The 21,666-nt window shown below is 42.9% G+C and overlaps 1 protein-coding gene across 1 annotated transcript in view; it reads left to right on the top strand.

The window, feature by feature from the left end:
• The first annotated feature begins 1,852 nt into the window (after nt 1-1,852).
• NDRG1 (N-myc downstream regulated 1) overlaps nt 1,853-21,666 on the top strand; it is a 79,367-nt gene continuing 59,553 nt past the window's right edge. The window contains exon 1 of the mRNA XM_044669241.1: nt 1,853-1,984. The gene's annotated coding sequence lies outside the window, so the exon portion shown is untranslated. The remainder of the gene's footprint in view (nt 1,985-21,666) is intronic.

The raw sequence follows: 21,666 nt of genomic DNA, 5'->3' as shown, positions 1-21,666 counted from the left end.
GGAAGGTGATGACCTGATTAGATTGGGATTTTAGGAATTATCTATTTGGCTCCCAGGTGGAGGAGGGAAAGGAGAAGGTGAGATTTAGGAAAAGGGAAATTCAATTAGAAGGCTACTGGCTAGCTCTGAGGCTAAAGATGAGGAGGGCCTGTACTATATCATGGAGGGATTGAATTCAAAGAAGCTGAAAGATGTTAAAAACTTTATTTTGTTTTATGTTTTAATCCTTACTTTCTGTCTTAGAATCAATACTGTCTATTGGTTCCAAGGCAGGAGAGTGGTAAGGGCTAAGCCAGGGGGTTTAAGTGACTTGCCCAGGGTCACACAGCTAGGAAGTCTCTGATTTGAACCCAAGACCTCCAGTCTGTAGGTCTGGATCCCAATCCACTGAGTCCCCTTTTTAGAAGGACATCTGCCAAAATTTATTAAATACCTTACAGCAAAACTGCCTGTCACTCTTAATGACCACCCTTGAACAATTATCAATAATATGGAAATAGGTCTTGATGGATGACACATGAAGAAACCAGTAGAAATTCGCATTGGCTACCCGGAGGTTGGGGGGGGGGGGGTTGGGGGGAAAGAGAGCAAGAACATGAATCATGTAACCTTGGAAAAATTTTTTTTTCTAAAAAATAAAAAATTTAAATTAAAAAAAAAACTGCCGGTCAATTAGAAGTCAAATTAAAAAAGTATTTATTAAGTGACTATGTGTGAGACACCGTGCTAAGCTTGGGACACAAAGAAAAGCAAAAGAAAGACCCTTTTATGAGGCAGCTAATTTCTTAGTTGTGTGACCCTAGGCAAGTCACTCAATCCCCAATGCCTAGCCTTTACCATTCCTTCTGCCTTAAAACCGAAATCGACTCTAAACAGCAGGTAAGGGTTAAAAGAAAAAATTAAATCTCTTCCCTCATGAAGTTCACAACCTAACGGGGGAAGACAACGCGAAGTAAACAACTGCAAAGAAGCAAAATACGTCCAAGATAAATTAGAAATGTCCCAACATGGAATGCATTCTTTTGGAGGGTAACCCAATTAATAAGGTTTTAAAGTAGAGACTGGATAACAACTTGTGTTTGTAATAAGCACTTAAGAAAATGCTTCTTTCCCTCCTTCTCTGTGGAGAGGATTCTTGTAGTTGCTGGTTGGACTAGATGGCTGAAGAGGAAAAGGAGACTTGGGTTGGGGAGAAAGCCAGAGGTTAGGGAGAAGACTGGAAGGAGAGAGCTCAATCGGTGTGAAGAAAGTTGGAGGAAGACTTTGGAGCCCCGGGGATTTTCAATGGGAGCGAACGGGCAGGAAAATGGAGAAGGCAGGGGGAGAGGATGGGGAAATGAGTCTAGCCCAAGCTGGTGTTAATAAGCCACCCGGCAACCGACGAGGGGTGTGGAGGCGTGCACGTTCCCAACTCCCATATGGTGGGGAGGAAATTAACCCCAGCACCCGCGCGCGTGCACACACTCACATACACACACTCACTCATACACACGCACACCACGCAGCCATCCCTCCGCTTCCACCAAACACAAAGATCTCGGGCTCTGGGGGGGTGGGGGTGGGAAGGGAGTGGCGTGGGGAGCCTAGATCCCCAAGGAGGAGGACGCCCTAGCCATAGCTCCTCGCTTACAAAGCATTGCGCAACAGGCGGCCACGGCTCGCGGAAGGAGGCGGAGGAGGAAGAAGAGCAAGAGGGAGGAGGGAGGAAGGAGGGAGAAAGGAGGGAGAGGGCGGTCGGGGCTCCTGCTTGCAGAAACAGCAGCTGCGGGGACTGTCGGAGAGAAGAGGGCGGGGCCGCAGCGGCTATAAAGAGTCCCTCGCCCGCCTGCGCCGGACATAAACAAACCTCATCGTCTGCGCACACGCTTTCCTCGCTCACCCACGCGTTCGGGCTCCGAGGTTGGTAGCTGGACACCAGACCTGGGCGCGGTTGAGTAGCCCCTTTGGGCCGACGCTCCTTATCTCCCAGTCCTTTTTGCCCCAGGTAAGGCAGGCCACTTGCCCCTAGCCTGACCACGTGGACCTAGACGGGGGGCTCTGGGATCTTTGGTTTTCTGTCCCCGAGGCTGCTCTGAGACCCGCACCTGGGAGCTCCAGGACCCCGTGGTGCGCTCGGGGCTCAGAAGACTCCTCGGGGTGGGCGGGGCGCGCAGACAGCGCCGCGCTCCCTGCAAAACTTGGGCATGGGGTGATTTAAGGAAGAAGGGATGCTTGATGTGGGTAGCTAGGATCGGAGTTTGATGGGAGGGGGGAGTGCTGGTTGTTTTGGTTCTGCCGCGGAGTGGAGGTGAAAGGAGGGGTCTTATAAAAGGAAAGGAGAGCTCCACCCAACTCCTCTAGGATGACCCTAAGAGCGGAGGATGGGAGCTGGGAACCCATCAGATGAATGCCTGAGAAACAGGGGTGTATGAATCTGTATGTGTATACCGTGTGTGTGTGTGTGTGTTCTGTGAACACCTGGCACACTTTGCTCTTGTTTCCGTGCCCAACTTAACAGCTGGCGCCTCTGCCTGGGGGATCGTGCGCGACGTGGGCGCTTCCCTGGTTTGGGCCAGAAGAGGGAGGCGGGCAAGTGTAGACGAGAAGCATGGAGTAGGGCGTCCAGCAAAGGGGCCCCCCTTCTCTTGCTCCTCCTGGTATGAGGGAAGAGCCGAGAGTGTAGGTATGGGTGTGCTCTGTTGTATGCGTGTGTAGTGTATGTGATTTACAGTTGTGAATGCAAGTAAGTGAGTGCCCTCGGACTAAAGGGGTTGATCATAGGTTTCGATCTGTGGCCTGGGACCGGGAGGTGGCGTAGGGAGAAGGGAGATAGCGCCTGTAGAGAGAGGAGAGTGGGGGTGGGTGGGTATGCCTTGCAGCCCTTGGGGCTGTGGTGGTGAGGTGGGGTAGGGGAAGCTGCGGTGCGTTGGGAGAGCAGATCTGTTATTTGATTCATCTTGTACTTTTAAATTACCTTCTTGGGAAGGGTGAGGGGAGAGATTGGCCGAATGAGCCTTAACCAACCCTTTCCCCCCATCTGCCACCCCTGGCCGACCTCCCTTTCTCTCCCTGGGTCCAGTCAACCCCTCTTGCTTACAAATAGTGGAAACAGCTGGAAAAGCGCAGATATTTTAATGCAAGTAGCTTGCCACTGGCTTGTTTTAGTTGAGCTATGATTCAGCCTCTTCCGGAGAAGAGGGCAGGTTAGGTAGGGCTCTAGCTACTGTCCCCTCCCTGGAAAAAAAGGGTGCCAGAACCCTTCCTGTGCTGAACAGAAGCTGCCCTGGAAGTCTGCCCTCTCTTTGTGATTCCGGTCTTACTTTCTTCCCTAGTGTTGTCTCTTTGAGGTTTGGTCTGTGTGCAGGGGCTGTTTTGGTTATGAGCTGGGCTTGAGAAGATGCAATTCTGCCCTCTTGCTTTTGCGATTGGCATGGGAGGGCCAAGGGAAAGAGCCCCGCACTTAGAAGTGAGGCGAGTTAATCACTGCTCACTTCTCTTGTTACCTAGTCTGGAAATCCCATGCTTTCTCTCCTCTGCTCCTCCTACTGACCTTCCTTTAAGTCTCAACTAAGATCCCACCTTCTACTGGAAACCTTTCCTAGCCTCTGAGAATTCTAGTGTTTCCCCTATTTCTCCTGCACATAATTTGCTTTGTATATATTGTTTGCATGTTGTCTTCCCCATTAGTTTGGAGCTCTTTTGTAGGCCAGAGTTTTTGTAACTCTAGCACTTGGTATTGGGCACACAGTAGGGGATTAACAAATTGTTGATTGATTAAAGTCAGGGACTTGGACCTGACTGAGGTTTCTCCACAAACGTTAGAGGGCTAATGGATAGATTTCAGGGAGTCTGTGAACTTGGAAGGGAAAAATATATTCCATCTTTATTTTCATTTTATTTTATAATATTATAGTATATTGTAATTACACATGTGTACTTAATTATACTTTATAGTATAACATTATAGTTACATATCGTATATGTATTTCATTATATTTTATAATGTATTGTAGTATATTATAATTAAATATCTCATTTTATAATGTAACATTCTAATTATATATTGTATTTTGTAATATATAATTTCTTTTCATTATATTCAACCATCATCTAAATCAGAGCATTTAAACAAATTATTTATAAAAATTTAAAAATTTTCTGAGGAAGCATCTAGGGGCTTCACTTCATCAGACTGCCAATTTGCCTGGGAGAGGGTGGTTCACACCACTCATGAGATTAAGAGCTCAGATGATAGCTTCAGGTTCCTTCCAACTCTAAATTCTCTATTTTCTGGGTGCTCTAGTAAGCTGTGGGAAAACCTATAGAAAAATGACACTATTGCTCTCTGGTTCTGGGAGGATGGCTAATTTTTTTTTTTCCTTTACTTTCCTGGGGCTAGCGCAGAGAGGGAGAAGGTAGGCAGAGTTTTTCTTTGGCTCTCTTTTCCTGTCTTCCAGGCTGGGGAGATAAATTTGAAGTTCCTCATAGTTTTCTGGCTTTCTCTTTCTTGAACATCTTCTAGTATTTTTTTTTTTGTTAGTTTAAATAGATTATTTGTGCGAGTTCTAAGTTGATTGTTCTCCCTCTCTGCTTAAAGCAGCAACATATAGGAAGACCATGAGTACCTTTCAGCTTGGTGGAGCTGGGGTTAGTACCTGTACAATAAATGGCATTCTCTCTCTCTCTCTCTTTTTTATCCATTATAATCACATCTGCCACTGGCCAAAGTTAAAAATCGAATCTGAGTGAAGGAAAAAAAAAGATTTGCCTTGCCTAGGATCATATAGCAAGGAACTATCAGAGCTTGGACCTTATGTATTCAGTCTCCTGATTCCCAAGTTCATCAGTCTTTTCACAATATCATAACCCTCAGCCTTCCTGGCTTGATTTCCTATTTTTCTGATCAGGGGGTTAGACTGACTGAACTCTAGGATGATCTGTCTTGCTCAACTCCGAGCTTCAAAGGGCAATGGAAAATAAGACTTTGATTCTAGGAGTATAGTAAATTGAATGTCAGAACACAGGACTCAAGATGACAGAGCTGGAAAGATTCTTAGAATTTAGAATGTTAGAACATTGCATGCTACATACTAATTATTATTAACAGCTAAGATTTAACAACTGTGGCAGGTAGTTGCTGTTGTTGTCCTCATTTTACAAAGGAGAAAACTGAGGCAAGCAGTGGTTAAGTGACTTGCCTAGGATCACACAGTTTATAGGTATGCGGACTAGATTTGAGCCTGGTCTTCCCTAACTTTAGGCCCAGGACTCTCCATCTCCTGCTCCTCCTACTGGGTGGTTGTGTTATTAGATCAGGGATTCTTAACCTTTAAAAATGCCATGGACCCCTTTGGCAACTGAAACCTTTGGACCTCTTCTCAGAATAATGTTTTTAAACCCATAAAATAAAGTTCAGAGTGTTAGAATCAAGCCCGTTATGTTGAAATAAAAATAATTATGAAATATAATTGAAAACATAGTTATCAAAAGATAATTTTTTAAAGTTTATGGATCCTACTTTAAGATTTTTTAGACTAGATTTCTTAAAGGTCCTTCTAGCTTTAAATTGCATTTTTTTCTTTTAAATTCATACCTTCTATCTTAGAACTGTTAACTGGAAAAAACACAGAACTATTAAATAGTCAGAAAAACCCACTTTAATTAAGGAAAGGGGTTCAGTGCTTTTCTCAGAGCCTCCACACAGAGTCCCAAGACCCTGGTTGCTCTGGTCACTGACCTCTGGGAAAGCCAACCACGCTAGATTGACAGCTCCAAGGAACAAAAGAATTTAGGGCACCTTTATACCATTCTGGGGATCCAGGGCCAGGGAAAGATGATTGATTGACATTACAGTAGCTACAAGGAAATGAGAGTGTTCAAACTATACTGACAGGATACAGTCAAGCTTGGAAAGGAATCTTGGCTAGAGGCTAGCATGTAAGGGAAGGGGCTATTTACAATGGATACTAAAAGGATGCTCCCTGCCAGGTGTGTGTCTTGGGAAAGGGTCTCATATAATGGGAGACTGTTAGGTGGGATTGTCATTTACCTTAGGGTCCATTATTCAGTCTGAAACTGCTAGCCTGAAATTCCCTTCAGGGTAGAACAAGGACTAGCTTTGGGGTCTCCAATTTACAAACTAATCCTAAAACTTGGGGTTCATCAGATCTTACTAGGCTACAAGTTTGGGGTTTTTTAGATTCCATGTTGACAGAACAGATACTCTGTATAGATTCCAAGGCAGAAAAATGGTAAGGTCTAGGCAATCGAGATTTAGTGACTTGCCCAGGGTCACACAGCTAGGAAGTATCTGAGGCTAGATTTGAGCCTAAAGCCTCCCTACTCAAGGCCTGGCTCTCTATCCACTGTACTACCTATCCACCTAGCTGTCTCTTCTATATTCTATCTGTAAATAACAATCATTTGTTAAGCGCATGTGCTGGAGACACAAAGAATCCTGCCCCCTCCAAAAAATATCAAAACATAAACCCCAATAAAACCACAAAAACATCAAAAATAAGAATTTGAGAAGCCAACAAAATGACTATTCTTTCAGGAAAATAATATACATAAAATAAATGCAAGGTAATTGGATGGGGAAGACCTGAGTTCAAAACTTGACTCAGACATTTCCCAGGTGTGTGATCTTGGGTAAGCCACTTAACTTCTTTTTGCATTAGAGTCAGCTAGGTGACTCACTGGATAAAGCTTTGGACCAAGAGTCAGGAAGGTCTTAGTGCAAATGTGACATCTCAGACACTTGAATAACTGTATGATCCTGGGAAAGTCATTTAACCTCTTTCTGCCTTGATCCACTGGAGAAGGAAATGGTAAACCTCTCCAGTATCTTTGCTAACAAAACCCCATATCTGGGACATGAAACATCTACAAGGCTATTTATTTTCTAACTGGGAGACCAGAAAGGGTTGTAGAATGGGGTGTTTGTTTGCCTTGAGCTTTGAGGACCACTTAGGCTTCTGCTGAGGCAGAAGTGTGTTCTAGACCTGGAGGAAAAGAACCAGCACATTCAGAAAGGAGATACGAGGGTTGAGTATGAGAATGAGCAAGAAAGCCCATTTGGCTGAATTATAGAGTGTACAAGAGCTACTAACCTATGGAAAAGTACATAGTAGCTTCATGGATGAGATCTGGTCCAGGCCACTTTCTTGAAATAGATGGGTAAGTTATCCATCCAGGTTCACTAAGCAGGAGGCAGGGATGGGAGAGATGGGTGACCAGAAGAAGGGTCAGACCTGGTTCCATCTTTAATCCCACTGATCCCTTGGAATGGAAGGCTAACACATGTTAAGTTTTCTTTTGTTTTGCTGAGTGGGTGTGTAGAAGTTAATAGTGATGGAAATCTAGTTTTTGTGAGCTCCCTAGAGATGGGGGTGAGGTGTTGGAGGGAAAATGTTTAAATCTTAACATTCATGTGAGTCTGAAAAACAATTAGGGTGACTATGGGAGAGGCTGGGACCACATAGCTTAGTAGCCCTTGTGATGGGAAGGATTCTGAACCCTTCTGTTAGCCCCTTTGCTTTAAAAAACAAAAAAACAAAAAACAAAAAAACAAACAACAAAAAAACACTAGGGCACGTGACCTGAAATGCTCTCCCACTGGAAAGAAAGATAGTATTGTCTGATAATGTCCCGAGCCTATAAACCCTCATGCCTGCCAAGCTTGTCGGAAAGAACCACAGAGACATGAGTTAAAGATTTTGTACCTTCAAGACGCCCAAGATGACTCAAACTTGGAAATCAATGGATTTGGATCTGGAAGAGAGCTTAGAACAGAGAATGTTTGGAGCTGGAAAAGGAATCTTAAAACAGTGTGTTGGAATACAAAATATTATCATTTGCACCATCTAATGTGGGACTTTGAATGGGAGGTTAGTTGGAAGGGTTCTTAGAATGCAAGAACAGAATCTTAGAATCCACCAGTTGGGAGAACCATCTACCAAAATGGGCTGCAGCCACCTGACCTATGATCCCTGCTACCTCCTCCTTTCCTCACTGGTGTTTCTGGAAGGATGAATTACTTGTCTTTGAAGGGTGATTGTGTGGAAGGGAGATAGACTTTTTCGGTTTGGTTTGCCTACAAGGCAGAGCCTGGATCCATGGGTGAAAAGGGCAGATTAGGCTAGAAGGAAAAAAAGTCAAATAAAAATAAACTTTCTAATAACAAGAACTATCCAGAAATAGAGAGGGCTTCCTCAGAGAGAGTGAGTTCCCCCTCTTAGGAGACTTTCAAGCAGACTGGATAACCATTTGTTGGTTATGTTTTGAGTTAGATTAGATATGGTATCTTCAGGTGCCTCCCAAATTATGTAATTTCTGGTGGTCAGACTCTCAGAAGACCTGGAATAAGGACATTCAGTTGCTCAAACCTCTCATTTTAAATATGGGATACTGAGGCCCAGGTGGCAGATTTAAGTAGATTGGACTCCCCAAATCTTCCAAGTCTAAAATCTGATGGTCTTCAATACCAGCCTGACTTGAAATTTAACTCTGGAAAGTAACCTGACCTATGGCACGTGCTTCCTTTCCTTGGACAGTAGCAATGACTCAACCACCCTCTGGGGCTTAAGGAATGTTTTGAATACTTAAGTGCAAAGAGTGGCTCTCTGACCTGAATCTTTTTCAGTTTTATTTTTGGTGGAAGGAGTTTGTTTGAGAGGCCTCCCAGTAAGGGCCCATCTTCTATCTGAGAAGGAAGTCTTAGGGATTCTTCTAACTCTTCTTGTTTCTCTGATATTCCAGTCTGGCCTAGGATCTGCCCATTTGGCAGTGGTTTTTCCTCTCCTTTTTTTTTTAAACCCTTATTTTCCATCTTAGAATCAATACTGTGTATTGGTTCTAACACAAGGGTGTGGTAACAATGGGGTTAAGTGACTTACCCAGGATCACACTTCATCTGAAGTTAGATTTGAACCCAGGATCTCCCATCTCTAGGCCTGGCTCTCCATCCACTGAACCACCTCACTGCCCCTTTCCTCTACTTTTATCTTGACATCTGGGGTCAGAGATGTAATAGAGAAAGGTAGTATTTAGAATTAGGAGTACTTCAGAGAGTTGTACAGAGAGCTCAGCCTTGCCATTTACTAGCTCAGGTACTGGCCAAGTCACCTCCAGGAATGTTTTCTCATTTATGAAATTATTATAATTTAATGTTATAATACTCAAACTGCCTACCTCGTATGGAAGTCCTGATGATAAAGTGAAATAACAGATAATTTTAAAAAATGGGGGGGAAGGAAGTATGCTTATATAATCATATAAGCAATCATAATGAAATTTAAACCAAAGGGGATGTAAACCTAGCAATTGCCATGAGAAGGCTGGAAGGGAAGGTATGTTATAAACAATGTATTTTTGATTTCATCAACTTGGATGTTCCCCCCAATAAAGCATCTTTCAAACCAGCTGTACCTGCTTGTCCTTTGTGGTTCCTGTCCACATCCTTCTGTAACTTGGGAGTCCATGTAGGATCCAACCAGCATGCAAAGACCTTCCATGATTTTTTCTTGAAATGTGGAGCAACCCATGCAATATTTGTGCACTCCAGCCAGAATTCCCTCATTCTTATCTCTTGGACTGAGCCATTTTTTCCCACTCAGTATGACATCCCAGCTAGAGTTCTTCAAATTTTCTTATATATTGCAGCCTGCCCCTACTCTGCATTTCTTCCTTGCCCATTGGGTTGCAGTCCCTTTTAGCTCATCAGATTCCAAAACTCATAGCCAGACAACAGCAATAGAATATTAGTATTTTAAAAGCTGAACTTTTGTTCCTGGGAGAAACTTGGGATCATTCAAAGAAAGTTGGCCATTTTCTAGAGGTCACCCAGCCCACCTTTCTGTTGGATTCCTTGCCAAAGATATTTTCCAATTTCAGAGGAGATGCTCAGAGGTCAGGTTAAAGGGAAATTATTCTCTATGGATGAGAAGGTCTCCCAGATGCTTTTATGGATAGATGTGTCTTGCTGATTGTTTCAAGCTTTCTAGAACATTGAAGAGCCTCCTGGAAGAGATCTGTAATTACTCAAAAGAGTTTGTCTAACCATCTACACAAGAAAAACAAAGTGGTTGATAAATGTCAAATGTTAAGCTAAACTTAACTTTAAATAGACAATCAATAGAATTTGTCTACCAAAGTATATGTGTGTGTACACACACACACACATACATACATATATACATACATGCAAGCACACACACAGGCATTACAGAGACATTTACACAGATAACTATTATGTAAGTCATAATCTGATCAGAGCCATAAAGGCATATTCTGGTCCTGGAGCCAAGGACCCAAGTTCAAATTCTGCCTCTAATACTTGTACAGTTGTGACCTAATCTAGCCTTCATTTCCTCAGCTATGAAATGAGGGGTTGGGATGAATGTTTTTTTTTTTTTAAGCTCTATAATCTGTAAAAGGGAGGATGTGTATTGGGATCTTTTCTTAAATAATCTCTTCCTTTTAATACATACTAATTATACCTTTAAAGGAAATATTTCTGTTACAGTGAATGTCATTATATTATAGCCCAAGGGCAAACACAAATTCCAGATTTTTTTCCTTGCCCTACAGTAGTAACACTGGCATTGTTCATTGGATTAATGATGAATTCTATTAACAACCACTGGGTACATGATTGCCCAGGTCTCAAATTCAGGGAATGGCCCTCTTTTAAACTAAAAAGCTCTTCATTCTCCCTGGTGGTTATCCTTCAGGTCCTTTCTACTCAAATGTTTCCATGCCAGGAAAAACCTTAAGCCTGCCAAAGTACCATCTAGACAAAAAGACCTGCTCTGAGATCCAGGAACTCAGCAGAGGGGAAAAGGTGGGTGGGGTGCGGGGGCCCTTCCCTCTACCCCCTGCTGTGGGCAGAGCAAATTATCTAACCCTTGCTTGGGTCACTGCCACATTAAACACAAGGGGGGGTCTGTCTCCCTGGACCCCATAGACTGGGAATATGCAGCCATTAGCATTCCCAGACTCATGATCCTGACATGCTCCATCCTCTGTAATCTCCCAGTGGTGCAAGAAGCTGGGATCTCTGAAAAAAGACCAGAAGAAAGGGGCTTTTTTTTTCTTTTTAAGAGTTATAAACCTTTAAGAAATCAAGATCTTAGATAGGAAAAGTTTGCTGATACACATTCATGTTGGGGAAAATACTGAATTAATTCTTCTAAACTCAGCCTAGAATCCTAAATTTCTCTAGCACTAATTAGTTGGGGAAAATGGATGCCTTTCTCTGGACTTTGTTTTTTTTGTCTATAAAATGGGATTGGACAAGAGGACCTGAACTGGGACAGCTAGGTAGTGCACTGGGCCTAGAGTCTCTAAGACCTGAGTTCAAATCTAGCCTTAGACACTTTGTACCTGGGCAAGTCACTTCACTTCAGTTTGCCATCAGGAACATGGGAATGGGGGCAGCTAGATGGCTCATTGATCTGAGAGCTGTATCTATCAATGGGAAGTCCTGGGTTCAAATCTCACTTCAAACACTTCCTAGCTGTGTGATCCTGGGTAAGTCACTTAACTCCCATTGCTTAACCCTTACTGCTCTTCTGCCTTGGAACCAATATATGGTATTGATTCTAAGGCAGAAGGTAAAGGTTCAAAACAGAAGAAAATGGGGATAATAATAGTACCTACTTGCCAGTTGAGATGGTCAAATGAGAGAATATTTGTGAAGTGTACAGTGCCTGGTACATAGTAAGCACCATATTAATATTATTTTTAATTATTTTTAAACCCTTTCTGTCTTAGTAACAACTGTAAAATAGAAGGGCAGTAGCTAGGCAATAATCAATATCAAGTATCAGTTTCAAGGCAGAATAGTAGTAAGGGCTAGGAAATAGGGATTAAGAGACTTGCCCAGGGTCTCACAACTAGGAAGGGTCAGAGGCCACATTTAAACCCTTGTCCTTCCAAATCCAGGTCTGGCCCTCCATCCACTGTGCCATTTAGCTGCCCCTATAAATGTTATTAACAAGAACCCTTCTAGTATTAAGAAGTTAGCAAGCCATGGTCTTCTCTACTGCCTCACTTCCCCTTTTCAGATATTTCTGAATTCCTGGCCTTTTGTTATTGTTGAGCAGTCATTCAGCTGTGTCCAACTCTCCCAGGCCCTGGTATCCTCCACTCTGCTAAAGTTCATGGTTCTGTGACAGTATCTATCCCATCCTTGCCCATAGCCTCTTTGAAAACTAAAACTGACCTATGAGAACCTTTCCCAGTGCCCCTAGTTATTGAGAGTTCCCTTCCTCCTTCAGTGCTCTTGTAGTTAGTACCAGATTAAATGTAGTCCCACCTACTACAAAGCATAATCTGTTTTTATCAGACTTTAAACTCTGGCTCCAGACCCATGCTCTTATCTAATCCAGGTGTCCATGAAGGTGTCTCTACCCTCTCCTTATCATCCTTGGCTCAAGGAATTCAATCAGTGTTACTGTGCCACCCAGCTATTCCTTGGTAAGCTTCTTGAAGATGGAGACTTGGTCACTTAATTTTGCTATTTTAGAAGGCAAAATCCAAGTGTAAATGCACTTGAAAGGGGGCCACCTTAAACTACAGTTAGCTGTTTATTAGCCTGGATACCAAGATAGCTTCTGAAAGAATGATGGGAGTGGGTAGGGGATGAGACAGGAGGTTCTTGGTTCAAATGCGGGCAAGACACTGAACCCCAATTGTCTAGCCCTTGCTGCTCTTCTATCTTAGAACTGATACTAAGACAAAAGGTAAAGGTTAAAAAGGAAAAAAATAATCAATAGATGAGTGAAGTTTGCTAAAGGCCACAAAAAGATCCAAGGCAAATTTTGGCACAAAAATAATTTTGATCCTCATCCTCTAGTAATTTTTTCCCCTCCTACAGTGAAATTTACCTCCAATTCACTATAATGTAATTAGGAGGTGTCCGAGGCCTGGAACTTTCTTCACTGAGTTACTTAGCTGCCTCATCTACTTAATTTTGATACTTTAAAATATACCCACTCCCTACCTCCCATCTACCTTCTCTACCCCCAAATTTTAAAAAGTGAAACATTTTTCACGTAACACATAACAGACCCAAATGTTTATGGTTTGATTATGTAAGAAAGCATTTAGAATTCAGGTTGCCAACATTCTTCCAGGCTTGAGGCTGAAAAAGGGCCAAGAAAGTGTCTCAAGAATTTGCAGTTTGGTATAGTCTCTATCACCTAGCCATGGACGAAAGCATGGACTTCTACCCCGAAAGTGAGCCAGGAGATATGAGCGCCCTCTCTTCTAGTTGATGTTACTTGGCTTTCCTGGAAGCCCTTTAACTTCAGGAAGAAGAGGAAGAAATAGGGGATCTTAGTTAAATTCAAGGAAGAGTTAATAAATCAACAGAATTTTAAAGATCCTTCCTCTGAAGATCACTCAGCCCTCATGGACCTCTTTAAAGCTGGACATTAGGAAATGGATATCCAGCTGTTCTGAGTCATTTTTTTTTCATTTAAACTTATTTTTCCAATTACCTGTAATAATTTTCATTCCTAAAATTTTAAGATCCAAATTGTTTGCCTCCCTCCCTTCCCTTCTCTTCTCTCCTCCCCCAGATGGTAAGTATTTTGATCTGGTTTATACATGTATTGTTATGTAGAACATAATCTTACATTGTTGTAAGAGATACTCATAAAACCAAAACCCCCAAATAAAATTGTAAATAAACTAATGGGAAAGAGTTGCATCTGACTCCAACAGCTTTTTCTCTGGGGTTGGATAGCATTCTTTATCATAAATCTTTCAGACTTGTCCTGGATTGTTATATTGCTGAGAGTAGCTAAGTCTTAACACATTTGATCATTCCACAGTACTGCTGTTACTATGTACAATGTTCTCCTGTTTCTGCTCATTTTGCTCTGCATCAGTTCATTGCAGATGTTTCTTGTCTTTTCTGAAGTCATCCTGCTTATAATTTCTTATAGCACAATAGAATTCCATCACCATCATAAACCACAATTTTGTTATTCATTTCCCAATTGGTGGACATCCCAATTTCCAATTCTTTGGCACCACAAAAAGAGAGATATAAATATGTTTTACAAGTATTTTTTACTTTCTCTTTGGTATATAGATCTAGTAGTGGTTAATGCCGGATCAAAGAGTATACACAGTTTTATTACCCTTTGAGCATAGTTACAAATTGCCCTCCAGAATGTTTGGATCAGTTCACAACTACACCAGCAATGCATTCATGTCCCAGTTTTGCCACATCCCCTCCAGCATTGATCACTTTACTGCCATATGGCCAGTCTGATGAGATGAGGTGGTACCTTATTCTGGGTCATATTAATAGAGGTGATAAACATCTGGACCATGGTCACCGTGAGTGGCAGAACTCAAAGACAACCCATGCTAAACTTTTCAGGAAGTTTTCCTCATTCTGTCTTCATTCAGTGGGCACCTTTCTCTACCCCAGACTGCCTCCAAGTTTTGTTTTATCAACATCCCAAATGTGACCTTTTCCTTTTAATGCGAGGGTTAAAAAAAAAATTAAAGATGTAGGAAGTTGTGGAATAAAAGGACACTAAGAAGGGAGAAAAACAGTGATGATAAAGCTATAACATGAACCAGAGCCAGGCCCAGAGACAAGGAGGTCCTGGTTTCATATCTGGTAAGGTCATTTATTGCTGAGACCTTATCAGTCTTCTGCATTGAAGCCAATGCACAATGTTGATTTTTAAGACAGAAGGTATTTGACCATGAACATTTCATTTCTTTGGAGCCTAGCTTTTTTGGACTCAGTTTCCTCCAATGTAGTGTGTGTGTGTGTGTGTGTGTGTGTGTGTGTGTGTGTGTGTGTGTGTGTGTGTCTAAAAGCTTGAAAAAGAAAGCACTGGACCAAGGCCCCTTCAAGCTGCAAATCACAGGAAGGAAGGAAACACAAATGCATTTATTAAGTACCTACAAGGTGTTGCTTTATCATATTAGCTCATTCCAGTCTCATAACAATCCTGGGAGGTAGGCACTATTATGGCTCCATTTTACAGATGAGGAAACTGAGGCAGAAGTTAAATGACTTGTTCAAGGTCACACACTGAGGCTAGATTAGAACTCGGTGCTCTTATCCACTTATCCGACTTGCCTCAGAATCCTGGAATTCTAGATTCTGAATTGGAAGGAACCCTCCAGGTCACCTTCTCTAGCCTTCCCTAGACAGACACTTGAATTGGTGCTAGCTGGTTAGCTGATTTGGCATCTGAAGGAACTGGGCACAGGATTTCTGGTTGGATGAACAGGCTCTTGAGGTTTTCAGAGCAGGTCAGGTCCTTTGTTTCTGTTCCAGGTCTAGTTGGGCAAGATCCCCAGCTGGACATTGGCTCCCTGGGGGTCAGCAGGTCTTCAGAAGCAACACTCATTAACTTGGAGTTTGCCCGGCCTGAATACTCTGGGGTTGGCAAGCACAGAAGCTTCCAGGTGGCTGAGTGATCTTCCAGGCAACCCTGGGGACTACTGCAATGCGCTCCTGGTGACTGATTTAGAGAGAAGATGACTTAATAAATAAAAGTCACCAGTGTGGTTTTCCTAAAAGGCTATCAGGGCAGGCAGTGGGAGAGCTGGGTTCAATGAGTTTATATAACAGTAATGATAACAGCCAGCCTTTATAAAGTGCTTTGAGGTTTGCAGAGTGCTCTACAAATACTGTCTCCTAAGGGCAGTGGGGGGCATGGTGGGTAGAGAGCCAGGAATGAAATCAGGAGGACCTGGGTTCAAATGTGGCCTTAGACATATTCAAACTGTGTGACTCTGGGCAAGTCATTTAATGCCTGTTTGCCTGGCCCTTGCCTTTCTGTCTTGGTTACTAAATTGTTACTAAGACAGAAACTTTGTACCAAAAACAAAAACAAAAACTCCATGAAAAATAGTTAGAGTTATTACTAAGGCAGAAAGTAAGGGCTTAAAAGCCCCAGTACTCTGCCCTTTAATCTCACAACAACCCAGAGGTGGGTGATGTTGTTTTTCCCCATAGTACAGATGATGAAACTGAGACAGATGAAGTGACTTGTCAAATGATTCCAAACCTCATGCTTTGTCCACTAGCTGGCCCTAGAGTAATAGCTACTGACAACTCTACTCTTCTCATTTCTCTATAAATGTTGGTCAAATCCCCATTTGCCCAGTTTCCTGTGCTGGAGACTGCAGAGCCATGTTTTGAATTCTCCCTCTCCTGGGTCCCTTAGCATCCTTCGGATTTTTTTGGCTCCTTTAGTCCCAAGTCCCTGCTTGGGCTGTTGAGGTCTGGTCTCCTCAATGGTGGCCTTTCTCCAATCTCCTGCCAATCTTCATTTAAACAGCAAGAGTTATGTGCCAAGCCCTGGGGGTACAAAGGCAAAAATGATGTGTGTGCTTGTTCCAAAAAAGACAAACTCCGTGAAAAGTAGTTATTACCCACAGACAAAACAGGCTCAGATCAATTAAGAGACTTGAATTTTTATTAGTAAGTGGTAGAGACTTATTTCAAGGTCAGTAAGTTGTCAGAGGTAGAATTCGAATCCAAGTCTCACCCACTACAGCAAGTTGCCTCACACTAATCCAGATTTAAAACATAGTATATACAAAGTAAATAAGATAATTTGCTGAGGGACATGCTAGTAATGTGGCTGGTTAAGAAAGGTTTTACTCTAATCCAGATTTAAAATATATAGTGTATACAAAGTAACAAGATAAACTGCTGAAGGAGATACCAGTAGTATGGTTAGTCAAAGGCTTTAATCCAGATTTAAAATATATATTGTGTATACAAAGTAAATAACAAAATAATTTCCTGAGAGGGATACCAGGACTGTGGCTGGTTAAGAAAGGCTTTACTCTAGACCAGATTTAAAATATATAATGTAAAGAAAGTGAATAGCAAGATAATTTGCTGAAGGAGATTCCAGTTGTATAGCTGGTCAAGAATGGCTTTAATCCAGATTTAAAATATATATAGGGTATACAAAGTAAATAGCAAGATATTTGCTGAGGGAGATCCCATTGGCAAAGACGGGCTTTATTTAGAAGGTTGGGAGGCCAGTGAATCAAGGATGTGGCTGCCTTCTAGGCTGGAGGGAGTTTTGCTGGACCTTAATGTGTGGGAAGGACAGTAATGGGTAATAAAACTGTTAGGTTGGGACCAGGACTGGGTAGGGCTAAATCTTCCTTATTTATTGTTGTTCAGACCTCATTTGGGGTTTTCTCGACCCCTCCCAGATAAGGAAACTGGGGCAAATAGCCGATTTACTGAGGGTCACATAACTGTATGAGGCTGGATTTCAGCCCCAGTCTTCCTGACTCCAGGTCCAGCACCTGCCCACTGGGCCATCTAGCTGTCCCTAAATCTTTCTTAACCATTGAGCTATTCCTGTTATTCTTCTACTCAGAAATCTAGTGGTTCGCTAATTGTTCAAAAAATAGTTGCCTGTCATTCAAAGTCCTTAAAGAGTTGGCATCCCACTAGTTCACTTTTCCACCTTAACATCATCCCAATTCTTGTTTTGTTCTGTGTTTCAGCAAGTGTTTTCCCAGCCCTGTATCTGTTTCTTCTGCTGCTTACGATGACCCCTATCTTCCTCTTTGCCTCTTGGCTTTCCATCTGATCCCTCTCTCTCTCTCCCATTGGTGGTAGTGATGATCTTCTATTTATTTATTTACTTTTTAAGCCCTTACTTTCCATCTTATAATCAATACTAAGTAATGATTCCAAGGCAGAAGAGCTGTAAGGGCTTGGCAATGGGGGTGTTAAGTGATTTGCCCAGGGTCACCACAGCTAGGAAGTGTCTGAGGCCGCATTTGAACCTAGGACCTGCCTCTAAACTTGAGTAGGGATGATTTTTCTCTTGGGACTTTAAGCCCTTTGGTTGATGTGTCTACCAGACCCACCTTGTAAGAAGTACTAAGACTCATTGGCCTTCCTTTACCCTGTACATCCAGCCTGTTACCAAGTCTTATTCCATTTCCACAATCTTTTATGTGGCTGACTTTGGTCCCTTCTCACTTTCTGCCTTGGCCATTGCCATGGCCTCCATATTGGTCTTGCTGCCATATTGGTCTCTACTCACTCTGGAATGGGATCTTCTGTGAGTGCTTTGCTCAATAAACTGGCTCCCTATTGATCCTAAACAGGATAAGTATAAATGAAATAGGATAAAAAGCCCTGCTTTTTGACTTTTAAAGGCCTTCACAACTTATTCTTGGCCTGTCTTTTCAGCCATAAGAAAAAGCTGAAACAAACCCTTCCCTAAGCTATAATCCAGCCAGACTGGCTTCCATCTTAAAGACAAATTCTTCTGCCTCTAGGATTCTGATATCTCAGTGGTACTGAGAAAATAGCAGAGTATAAGCAGCTGAGTGGTGTGGTAGTTGAGAGCCTGGAAGACATGAGTTCAAATTTGCACAATTCTGTGCCAAGCCTGACATGCACCCTTCCCTTTGCCATGTTTGGAATGCTGACTAAAAATAACTACCGAGCTACTTAGTTGTCCCCTTTCTGTAGGATTTATGCTTTATGCTTCTTCTGACCTTCTTTGTTGGCAATTTGTAGCAGTCTTCTTAACTACCCCCAAGAATGAGCCTTTCCCAACATCCTTTGGGTGATGGGATATGCAGCTCTATTTCCTAAGAGACTGGCATTTATTATTTATGAAGCATTTACTAAGTGCCTGGCTTCAGAGATTGGCAAAACCATGGCAGTCGCTGCCCCCAAGGAACTCACATTCTAATTAGGAAAATCAAATGCAGAGAGCTGTTTATTTACAATCTTGCTACTCTTCCAGCATCTTTAAGGATGGACAAAAAAAAAAGATGGTGGCTAGATGGCTCAGTGACTCAGTGAATTGAGAGCCAGGCCTTGAGATGGAAGGTCCTGGGTTCAAATATGGCCACAGACACTTCCTAGCTGTGTGACCCCTGGGCAAGTAAGCCACTCAGTTCAAATTGCTTAGCCCTTGCCCTTCTGTCCTAGAATTTTTACTGGAAGTAAGGATTAAAAAGGGGAAAAAAATACTTCATCTTTGTTCCAGGGGCACCTGGGTGGCTCAGTGGATTGAGAGTCAAGTCTAGAGACAGGAGGTTCTGGATTCAAATGTGGTCTTAGACATTTCCTAGCTGTGTGACCCTGAGCAAGTCCCTTACCCTTCATTGCCTAGCCCTCACTGCTCTTCTACCTTGGAACCAATACTCAGTCTTGATTCTAAGACAGAAGGTAGGGATTTAATTTTAACAAAGAATGGACAAAAGTGGAACTAAAGAGACTTACAGACTTGTCTCCAGAAAGTGCTAATTAGCAGCAGCAGAAGCAGGACTAACTAGAACCCAAGTCTTGCCTATGATTCATCCAGCCACTTCTTTTAAGTGGGTTTTTTGTTTGTTTTTTTTAAACAGGACAAACTGAGGACCCCTAAACTAAGCAGTGTGAATCCCAAGGACATATCTTTTTTGTTCATGAGGTCAAGGGGAATACCACCAGGCCCCCAAGTTTTGGAATGTCCCTGTGACTGTGTAGGCGAGCGATTCTGCTGGCAGAGTTCTCGTGACCACGGACATGCTGACTTTGCAAAGCCTGAAGGAAAAAATCTTTGGGTTTCCTCCCTTCTCCCTCCCGCCCCCCCACCCCAAGCTTTATAAGAAAACTTGCCAATCTGGCATGAACTTTGTCTTTGCAATGGCCCTGGAGAACCTTCTGAGGGATGAATAAGAGGAGTAGCTCAGAGGATTGAGACCCAGGCTTAGAAACAACAAGTCCTGGGTTCAAATTTGACCTCATACTTACTTGCTGTGTGATCCTACGCAAGTCATGTAACTCCCACTGCCTAGCCCTTACTGCTCTTCTGCCTTGGAACCAATACACAGTATTGTAAGGAAGAGAAGGGTTTAAAAAGCAGAAGTCAGTGGAATTGTCTTCCTGGGGAAGTAGTGCTGTTGCTACATCAGTATGGAGGAGCCTGGGACAGAGTGACATGTGTAGTTTTAAGGGGAAGAAGGACTTAAAGAACAGGAACATACATGCATAGAAGAATTTGGAGAGGAGATAAGGAAGGGGAGGGTACTTAGGGGTTCAATTTAATATCAGAGAGGTCCATGGAGGACATCTGAAAGGACCCAACACCTGAAGACCTAATTAGTCATTTATTAGCTGTGGGATTCTAAAGAGGCACTTTCCCTCCTCCCTCCTTCCTTCCCTCCTTCCTCCCTTCCTTCCTTCCCACCTTTCCTCCTTCATCCATCCCTTCCTTCTTTCCCTTTCTGTCTTAGTCATAACCCTAAGAGAGAAGGACAAGGCATAGGCAAACAAGGTTAAGTGGCTTGCCTAGGGTCACACGGTGTCTGAGGCCAGATTTGAACTCAGGTCCTGCCCCTCCAGACCTGGCTCACTTAGCTTCTTTACCTCCAACTTTGAGTCTCTTCTCATCTATAAAGCAAGGGGATTGCTTATAGCTCTGAACCTCATTTATTCAGTTTACTTCCCACTTGACTTCTTGCTTCTTTTCCTATCAAAACCTGCAGAACAAAAAGAAAAACAGCAGGACATTCATTTGTCCCAGTATGTAAGGAATTCTGCCTTTCTGGGGGTGGGGAGATGATGAGAGTAGGCAGGAAAAATTCCTAGTAATTGACAGCAAAAAATGTTTTCCTTTTCCTAATGCAGCCCTTTCCCTCACTGGCGGGGTCAGTTTCCAGCAGAAGCTAGCCTCTGTGGGCATCAGTGGTTGACCTGGTGGCAGGAGTCTTTGCCTCGGACACAGGAGGCCTGAGTTTGAGACTCATCTGCCTCTTGCTAATCTGTGTGACTGAGCAAACCACTTCTCTTGATTGCCTTGGAATTTTTTTTTTTTCAATTTTTAATCTGAAGGTCATTGAATTAGAAGATCTCTGAAGCTTCTCCCAGTTCTGACCTTCTGGGTTCCTGGGTTCTAATCTGATGGCTCATGGTGTGGAGGGATGGGCAGGAATTGCTGGGAAGTCAGTCTTAGAGTTTTTTAGTGTTTGTCTCTATCTCCCACTGGGTGACTGGCTGTTCCCTCTGTCGGACACCCCAATGGAAAGGCCTGTGACCATAAATACTGAAAATTCCTCCTGTTTCTCAGCTTGTATCCTCGCCTCCAGATAGAGCTGGCTTCTCACTGTGCAGCAAATACTGTATTTAGACTCCCCTCAATGACTTGGACCATGAAATACTTTCTTCCTTTGGTTCTTGCTCTTTAGCTAAAGCATAACCTGGGGATGTCATGGAGTACATAAACTTGAGCAGTAAAGTGTGTGTGTGTGTGTGTGTGTGTGTGTGTGTATATATAGTCTGGATTTTGTGTGAATTTAATTTATGTTCAGTTGGCTTTTGGTTGTGCTTGATTCCTTATGACCCCATGGGGTTTTCTTGGCAAAGACACAGGAGTGGTTTGCTATTTCCTTCTCCAGCTTATTTTACAAATGAGGAAACCGAGGCAATCAGGGTTAAATGACTTGCCCAGGGTCACACAGCTAATAATTGTCTGAGGCCAGATTTGAACTTGGGAAGATGAGTTCAGGGCCTGGTACCATCTAGCTGCCTGCCTGCCCCCCCCTCCCTCTCTCCCTCTCCCTCTTCCTCCTCCCCCCTCCCCCTCTATTCCTTTCCCTCCCTCTCTCACTCACTTCCCCCTCTCTCTCCCTCCATCTCCCTCTTTTTCTCCTTCTCTCTCTCTC

Source organism: Gracilinanus agilis, chromosome 1, assembly GCF_016433145.1.
Source record: "Gracilinanus agilis isolate LMUSP501 chromosome 1, AgileGrace, whole genome shotgun sequence".
In the NCBI taxonomy this organism is placed as follows: domain Eukaryota; kingdom Metazoa; phylum Chordata; class Mammalia; order Didelphimorphia; family Didelphidae; genus Gracilinanus; species Gracilinanus agilis.
This window is presented reverse-complemented; position numbering and strand designations above follow the sequence as displayed.